Genomic DNA, 9,667 nt, shown 5'->3' on the forward strand with positions numbered 1-9,667 from the left:
CCAGACAACTAAAAAGAATCCTTCAGTTTGAACGCAAATGCATCCTCAAAATCCTTCGACTTCACTACCGACACCCCTCTTCCACCCTCTATAACCTGGTCGCCTTCCCAAACATCCTCGAATACATTAAAAAACTCCAAGGCCGACTCGCTTCACGCATAGCCCTTCAAGATCACCCCACCCTCTCACTCTTCAAACCCCCTTTAGGGGCAACATTCTCCAAAGTCCCAAAGGAAAAAATCCCTCACCCCCTGCCGTTCTGGCGTCCTACGCTAACTGCAACAACCCCACATTAATGCAACTTCTCCAAGACTTTAAAAAACAGTCCCCCTCAGTGATGTAAAACATTCGTTTTTTTGTGCAGTGAAGTGATTGTTACTAATATTTATTTGTGTTCTTATTATTTGTTTGTTTTTTTATTATTATTGTTGATGTTTTTTTTTTTTTGTAAAACTTTCTGTTATTAAGAGGCTGAAAGAGGCTAAAGCCCATAACAGTCTGCATTTTTTTTGTATCACACCCTATATTATGTATTATTTAAATTTTAAATAAATGATGAAATGAATGATGAATAATTGTATATATTCATCTTAAATCATTAGAATAGTTAAAAAAATCTTTTTTAGAAATATAATAAAAAAAAGTATTTTATCTACATGGAATTTATTTTTCTCTAAGATTTTATCAAGTATAGATTGAAAATTTATGCAATATTAATGGTTATTAAAATTATTTGTTTTTTTTTATATTAAAATAAAATGCACCATTATTAATTGAATTACCATCAAGTGTTAAGTATTATATAAAGATTATTTATTTTTAATTTAATCGTTTAACGTTTGTATTAAGCTTTAGGTATACTTAGTCCACACGTTATATTTAATTAACACATACGTTATTATTGCTATTTATTTGCTATTTAATAGCATAGTATTTAAATAAATATAGTATATTTAATCCAGAGCATAAAATTGGTTGCAATATAAAATCTTTAATAAAACAATATTTTTGTATTTTAATTTGTAGAATTTGTCTATTACAAAAATAATCAATTTATTGGTATATCAATATTGGTAGTTTTGATGCGTTGGATATCACCAAATTTTAGATAGCGGACACCGCAGACACTGTGCTATGGAATATCATATGAAATCATATTGTTCAATAATTACTTTCTTATTATGTTTAGAAGGTAGATTAGTTGTTACAAAATTTGACTTGTATCAATAATTGGGACGAAGGTACAAAAAAAAACGGTGGAAGAAGAAAGTGTGGCGGAAGTGACGTCGGTGTTGTGCTGTGGTGTAGTGGCTATGTGCTGGAATGAGTAATGTTACGGTGAGAGGGCGGATAATTTATTTTATTTTGGTTTAGCCAAGGCTATTGCCAAAATATTGGACGGTGAAAGAGAGAAGGAAGAGGGGGTCAGCAATTTGCGCGCGTGTTGGTTTGTGTGCGGGGGCGGCTAAGACGTCGAGGGGGCGACAGGACCGTCGGCCGGTCGGTTTGTTGCGGGGTCGGGGTTGTAGTGGACGTCGGTTGGCGTCGGTTCACGTGTGTTTTTAAGTAGGCCGCGGCGCCGTCCATCCAGCGTAGGTATACTTCTTGGCCGCTCGTCGTCGCGGTGGCGCAGCAGTTCGTGGCACCCTCTGCCTTTCTCACTCCTTCCTTCGGCGGCTGCTTTTAACAACTCTTGCCGCCAACCAACAACCACCAGCCACTGCCGCGCTGCATCTCCGAAGCAACAATAGTCCCCCTCTTGTACAGTACTCTCACAGCAGCAGCAATATTCCAGAGCCTTTAATACCATACCAAGATATACGCGCGGCGTCCGAGGACCACCGATTCGCACCATACACCATCACTTCTCTCTCTCCTCTTCCTCGTGACGTTTAGCGTCTATAAATACGTTGAAAACAGTGTCCGTTCGGTCCTGCAAAACACAAACAACCAGTGCATCCGGCGCCGTACACTTATGGACGGACTGCGGCGTCAAATCCTATTTGAATTTCAAATCGGACTTGATTGGAATTTATTGATACTAAACTAACTATTGATACTATCATTAATTTGCCAGTGATGTTCCAATAACACAACAGCGCATCTGGAATTTAGTTTGCGGTTTCCTTTCAACAAGTTTATCAACAGCAGAAACCCCTGTGAATTACATCAATCGGTACGTACTGTAACTCAAAATATTAAACTTTTATAACCAACATTATATTTAATACTTTAACTGCTAAGTTTAAATAAGAAAATAACATGTTTTTTAATCCATTTTAAACATAAGTCACGTTAGTACTTTTTAATTAATGATCCTTAATTCTATATATGCTTACATATAAACAATGGATTATTGACTGCGGTCATTCCGCCCTAATATTATGATATTCATATGCAGTCATTTTAATCTTTATTCATACTTATTTAAAAGAATAAAAAAATGTAACGTGAATCATTATTGTATAATATTAACACCAATATTTTGGTATCAGTGAAAATATTTTCAAAAACATGGATAAAATTATTAATTAAATGTTTTCGTATATTTCTTTTTTATTTTTTATTTTTCATTTTATATTTTTAATTTTAATATTTTTGATAATATTAATTTTCTAATAATAAGAACATTTATTAACAATCACATTTAAACAAATAAAACAAATCTATTAGATACTACAGAAAAAAAGATTAATATTATACATATTTATAGAAATATTCATAAATAATAATAATAGAAAAAAGTATATAATAAGTATAATATAACAATATTGTTGTTTAATTTTAAGTTAATTCAATTTATAGTATTAGAATCAGGCATTTTTAATTAAATTTGAAAATAAAGCTAGGTCTTTTAATTTAAGACATTAATATTTTCTCTAATATTCATTAAATTATTAATATTACTAAATTATACTTTGTTTCATTCATATTTAGATGTTTTAATTATAACATTTTCATTTTTTTTAATATAATTTTCAAAATAAAAATAATTTAAAAAACGACAATTTACTTTTAGTTTTTCTATATAGAAAATAATTATTATTAATAATACTGAAGGTTATTTATTGATTATATGTAGATGTATACAGGCTATTGACCGTAGTATTTCTGCCTTTATATAAATTTACGTTAAGAAAACCATAATCGTGATTAAAAATTTCAAATTAAGTTGAAAAATTAAATAAAATTCATTTTGTATATCAATATAATATCAATAATATTTATAATCAAAATGTGTAATTTCCCGTATTATTTAAATTGTCTACCTCAATTTAGGTGATTTTAACTTATATTTATTGCGACAACAATGAATATCTCAAATAATTATTGAATGCAAAAATATTTCAATGAATAATAATTGCACAAATGAATATCTAACTTACTGTTTAGAATTTGCAGTAAAGTATTAAAGATGTTTTGTAATTTATTAACGAATCAATTAAATGCTTATTAACAATCACCTTTCCTCATAAATTTACAAGATTAAAACCGTGAAGTAGTATCAACAATTAAATCATTAACGTAATTGCTTTACCGTATTCAAGAAAAAAAAGGCAGACTAAAATATAATAACATGACATTCACTTGCACTGTTGGTCACTGTTTATTCTTCAGAATGACAAACCCCGTTATATACAATACCCACAGATCTATTAGCTTATTATTATTTGGGCAGAAAACATTCAAAATTAAAATTTACAACTTTTTTTTTAATTACAACGTTTGCGTGTTTGTATTTTTTTAACAAACATGCGTTAATTTTGATCTTGAACCATGATCTGACTTGATTTGAAGATAATCATAATATTTATATATTCGATCCGATGCTACAGAATTATAATATATTTTCAAGGAATTTAAGGTATTGTTGAGTACTTATCAAACAATAAATAGGAAATTCTCTAATACTGTTGAGAATAAAATAAATATAGTTACAGTCTAAAGTATTTATGAAGTATATATTTTAATTGATTATGATTTTGAGAAGTGGACGTCATACTTATTTTATTTATAGTGTAATATGTATTAGCAGAATCGTTAGGCGGTAACGCAGCGTGTTTTTGTTGAGCTACAATAAACTAAGAAACGGGAAATCTCAATTCACGTGAGTTGTAAACGTCTAGAAGCAATGAAATCGCGTTTACGCATATTTTCATCGTGCCACCAACGTCCGTAATACGGTTACTTCAAACATTTTCATCTGGAAATATATTGGAAGGAATGTTTCGCAATAATCTCAAGTTCTTAATAGTTTGTATGTCATGCATGAATTGATTTAAGAACTATTTAAGTATATTTGTCCTACATCATCTTCAATATTTTTTTGTTTATTTTATTAGAAACATTTTCAAAAAATTAAACGAATTACTAACATTTTTAATTCATATAAAGCTGATATAAAATATACAAAGGAATAAATATTAAGATGTGTTTGAATGTTTTATTATAGAATCAATTCTACAGAACTTTTTGAATGTTTGAGGCAAGATTCAAATAATTAAGGTTTTTTAAGATTATTTATATTTGTAGAAACTATCAAAGTTAGGATCATGCGATTTGAAAATTACAATTATCTGTTCTAATGTCTATGTGTTAAATGCTTCATCAAGGTCTATAAGATAAATCAAAATGAGCAGAAGTTTCAATTATTTCGTCCTTCGTATAACTATTTTGTTCTTGAATTACCATAATGTTTATATTTATGTAATTTAAAAATAAATGTAGAATCTTAAGTATATATTCTTCAAAATTTGAGATCACATATAAATAAAATGTTATATAAATTACAATATTAGAACAACTTAAATAGTAATAATAGATTTACAACAATATGGTTAAATGATTGATGATGTAATTAATTTAATTTATATGTAAACATATTTAAATTAAGGTCAAAATATTCGACTTAACTTATTATTTTTAATCTATTTAATGTGATTCATATTTAATCTTATTAAGTAAGTTGAGAATATTTAATTATATTTCCTTATTGAGGGGCCAGAAATTCCTAAATTTCTAAACTCAACAAAAGTGTAGACAACTGAATCAAAAAACTTCGTCAACTGAATCAACATCGGATGGTATGGCCTATCAAGATTCATCTCTTGATATACTAACCAAATTAAATGGTAATTCTTCTTTCCTGTACATTTTCTAGAAAATTATAATAATGCCCTCTAGTAGGTATGTTCAAAATGTGGTACATTGCGTGTACTCAAAGAGTTAAAAAAGCTAATAAATATTTATTTATTTACATATTTTTAAAATGAATAGATATTTTATATGAATATTACGTAGCCTTTCTCTACGATAAAATAAAATACTCAATCACGTTTGTTAACTAAGACGAGACCAGCAGGCAGACCTAAGAAACTTGATAGGTGTCAGATGTTGCTGCCCCAATACGAATATTCTTGAACACATGCTCTAACTCAGTGTTTTCAACCTTTTTTCACCTGCGGATTGGCGAATATATTATAAATATTTTGTGGACCGGTTGATGATTAATGATACCACATCTATATTATATTTCCCGCAATATATGACTCTTAACGTAACCTATGCTCAAAGTATTTACTAAACGCTGGTACAATATTGTGTTGACTGCGGCACAAAGAATATGTTTTGTGCACGTTTGTTCTTGCCCTGCACTGACGAATATATAGAGGGCAATGACGACAATTCTGATTCAGAAATTATGATATTAATTATTATATAAATGTATTACAAATAGTTATAAATCTAATAACAAAGTATTAGTTAACATGAAAAAGTTTATTTTTGTCGCAAAACAATTATTTATGCACTCCGTCTGGCAGTAAACATGTGGTGTATAAAATACACCGCGCGAGTGGTACATAGAAATTTCATGGCGGGAGTAGTTAAAGGTTAATGTTATAATGCTATTTTTTTACGGGCTGCGAATCATTGAACGAAGATCATTACATATATGTTTTTATTTTAATTTCCTTTATTATCTTTTAAATATCGATAATTAATTGCGCTGATGACTGAGTTGTTATAACATTTGTTATATTAAACTAATAAATTGTTGTGCGTTTCGAATGATATAACACGAGAAATATCGTTCATTTAAAAAATGAAATAAATAAAATTAGTTACGTTTTCAAATATTTCGAATGTATTTACTTTATTGTATGAAGGTGATGAACATCTTAAAATTTATCTTAATCATTGAGTTAGTAACTGAGTAACTTCCCATAAAATAAACCACTCTTAATTTCTAACTTCTATTAATATTTTAAATTTTGTTTTATTTATAGTTATTAATATTAACTATAAATTGCCCTGGGTTGGGTTCCAATGATCGACATTCAGATCCACGGTGTTATAACGGTTTCATCAGTTTATTTACAATAATTGTCACTTGTTAGCAGGGTGTTGTGGATGTTATTAATTAAGCTTCAAATTAAATTCAGTATTTATGTTGCTTATATATCTTTATTGGCAAATCACATAATTCACAGCCATTTACATTTAATTTAATATAAGTTTAATCAGATTTAGAAATCAAAGGCTATTAATACCGCTTTGGAAAATAATTAAACAAAAATAACCTCTTGATATGCAGGTAGATCGAAGGGAGATTGGTACACATTCTAAAGAAATTTGCATCTAAATTTATAAACATTAATATGCATTACTAGTTAGTTTTCAGAGTAAATAGTATTTCATTCCGGAATATTTTTCTTGATCTATATTTATAATACTTTGCAACAAAATTGAGTTAAATCGATGTAAAAAGTGTGTATTTGCTCTAAGTATGTTAAAAATTACTTGAAAGTTTATTAAGTCGTACTTTTAGGGAAAATTCAAAATGGTATGCAATTAAACTTTTAGTGATTGTTTGAAGTATATGTACAAAACAACCAGGATTGATCGCGACCCACACTTTAAGAAACATTGCTATAGAGAAACAATTTTCCCCATATAAACTAATGTAATATACGTTAATATGAGTTCCATTTTGCGAGTCATTTACTTTACTCGTTTAGAAAAATGCTCGTTATGCGAGGTGATCTTTAAGCGAAGGTCCACTATATATCGATATTCAAATACTTTAGCGATTTTTAGTAACTTTATTTGATACGTCCACATAGTTTTATAAGTAGTTTATAATCTAGTGACAGCTATATTTATAGTAGTAAATTTAGGTTTTTTCGGCTTTAATAAAATATTTCTCGTTGTATTGTTTTACTTTCTGTAATATACAATTATATTATTCTAAATTGGATTTTGCCCTGCTATTTACATATAATTTTTTTAACTAAAAAAAATAATGAATCATATAATAAATATCGTCTTAGTCACGAATTCTGAGATATTAAAAAAAATATTATTAAATTATTGTAGTAATTGTAAATACAATTAGACTGTAAAAATAAACCTTTTTTTCTCTATTTAATATCATTTTATTAAATGATTTTTTTTAGAAATGAATAAAATTAAATAAGAGAAAGAAATAATAAGAATTGAAAACGTACACTTTAATAGTGTTTTAATTAAGAATATTATAAAAAAAATATATTTAAAATGCAAGATATTGATACATTACAAATATATTTTATTGTATAACAAAGGAATAAGCTTTTTCCTTGTATACATACAATGCATTTAGACCAAAGCGATTTTTAATTTAATCGTGCTAATTAAAGAATTAAAAACTACAATAATGTAAACAAAAAACTTTCGACCATTGTTTCGCGAGTTGTTATAACATTGCATTTTAATTATTCCTTTCTTCACAATTAGTTGCCTTAATTTCGAGGAGTCGAGCGAAAGTGTCTAATAATAAAAGTGAGAAAAACATGTAAATATGAACGTAAATATTTTTGAGGTGAACAAAAAAGAAGCAAATTACCACATGTTCCATGTGTGCAAAGATATGCTCATTGAATTTTCGAATATTTAGAAAGCATAATATTTGTAATGACTGCATGTTTCTGCAATGAACCAATGAGAAAACCGAAGATCATATGCGTTAGTGCGCATTGCTTCCTATATTTCTCATTTGCATTTCGTTGCGTTCTGTCCGTGCGAAGGTTTAGAAATCGGTTGCTTCCGTTTTAAAAATGTGCTCCATTAAGGAGACGAAAGTAAATAGAAAAAAAAATGTACAGAAAACGTGCACTTCGTTGAGCACTGACTCTTCAAAGAGGAAAATCTCGGTGCGTGAAACCAGGAAGGAAATTTCACTTTTTAGAGGTGCATCTTTCTTCTTGTTACATTTCTATACGAAGGTAATGAAGCAATATGCTCCGAACCGCACGCTTATCACCGCTTATTATATGTCATAAAACTTACATTAAATCTTACTTAATTTTAGAAAATTATGATTACTGATGATTTATAGATCAATTTAATAATGTAATATATTTTTCAAATATTGATGAATAGAAGATATTTTTGGTTCTAACTTATTATCGATATATTCATATTAAATAGTCAAATAGATTCATTACACTGTGAATAGTGTAATTAGAAGAAATAAAAAGCAAATTAAAGTTATAATAAAGTAATGGGAAATTAATAATTTATTATTATTGAAATTATATACAATTAGACTTAAATCTATATTAATTAAAATAACACAATTGTCAATAGTTTCAAGTTTAAAGTGGTATAAAGTTTAAGTCAGTTCAGTGAACAACACAGTACATTGGAACCTAGCGTAACGAGCACCTTACATAACGAGCATTTCGCTTAACGAGGAAAATAAATTGTAAGAAAAATGACTCGCTTAACGAGCGACGTTTCATATTTCTCGACGAGTGAGGATGAGAAGAGATGTCCCGGATTGCGCGTCTGCTACATCATTTTTAAAACTTGTGTTTGTTATTATGTGTATTTTTGAATATGTTTCACTATACGAGTAAAAATCCGGAAATTTTGTAACGGATTAAACTCGTTAAGCGAGGTTCTACTGTATAATTATTTGTTATACAACGGATAATGTTGACAATCAAGATGTACATGCGATTAAGAAAATCCATAAACTATAAACTCAACCAAGATAATTGCGTGTTTAACACTATCAAACATGTTGCTCAGTGTAAATTTGATTATTTATAGTATATAAGCTTGAACATTTATGTAATGATGTATTCATATATACAGATATAACTTTTGTTATTTATATAATACAATCTAGAACATTATTTTCAACATTTTTTTATATCTTAGTTCCAAAGCAAAACTAAAATTATTATTGTGTTTTAATATCTGTACATATGTAATTAACCCTCTAAAATATAATTCAATTGATAGCAGGCAAATGTAGTAATATAGAATTAGTTAAGGACGAATAAAAAAATGGCTTGTAGCTTATTTCATTCAGATTAGGAAAATATCGATGAAGAGTATGTTAGAAATGTATTCAATGCAGAAGATAGTTTTTCAATCGAAGATTAAAGCAGCAACGAAGACAAAGAGACTGAAAAATATTAACAAGTAAAGATTTGAAAATATTTAAATGTCATTGAAATGATTATTTTTAACGAAAATAATCCTGATTGATTTTTTATCGATGGACTTTTTTAAAAGTGTGCTGGACAAATTCCTAAAAATCGGGACTGTCCCGCTTTTTAACAATGTTGCAATTGTAAATACATGTAGAGGGAATAAAGAAAAGATATCATCTATC

The 9,667-nt window shown here is 28.4% G+C and overlaps 1 protein-coding gene across 3 annotated transcripts in view; it reads left to right on the plus strand.

Annotated features, from left to right (window-relative positions):
- Window positions 1–1,541: 1,541 nt before the first annotated feature.
- The window catches only part of LOC108568372 (protein stum-like), a 30,435-nt gene continuing 22,309 nt past the window's right edge, over window positions 1,542–9,667 (plus strand). For all 3 annotated transcript variants that reach the window (XM_017929430.1, XM_017929431.1, XM_017929432.1), the window contains exon 1: window positions 1,542–2,176. The gene's annotated coding sequence lies outside the window, so the exon portion shown is untranslated. The remainder of the gene's footprint in view (window positions 2,177–9,667) is intronic.

This window comes from Nicrophorus vespilloides, unplaced genomic scaffold, assembly GCF_001412225.1.
Source record: "Nicrophorus vespilloides isolate i.1.1-1 unplaced genomic scaffold, Nicve_v1.0, whole genome shotgun sequence".
In the NCBI taxonomy this organism is placed as follows: domain Eukaryota; kingdom Metazoa; phylum Arthropoda; class Insecta; order Coleoptera; family Silphidae; genus Nicrophorus; species Nicrophorus vespilloides.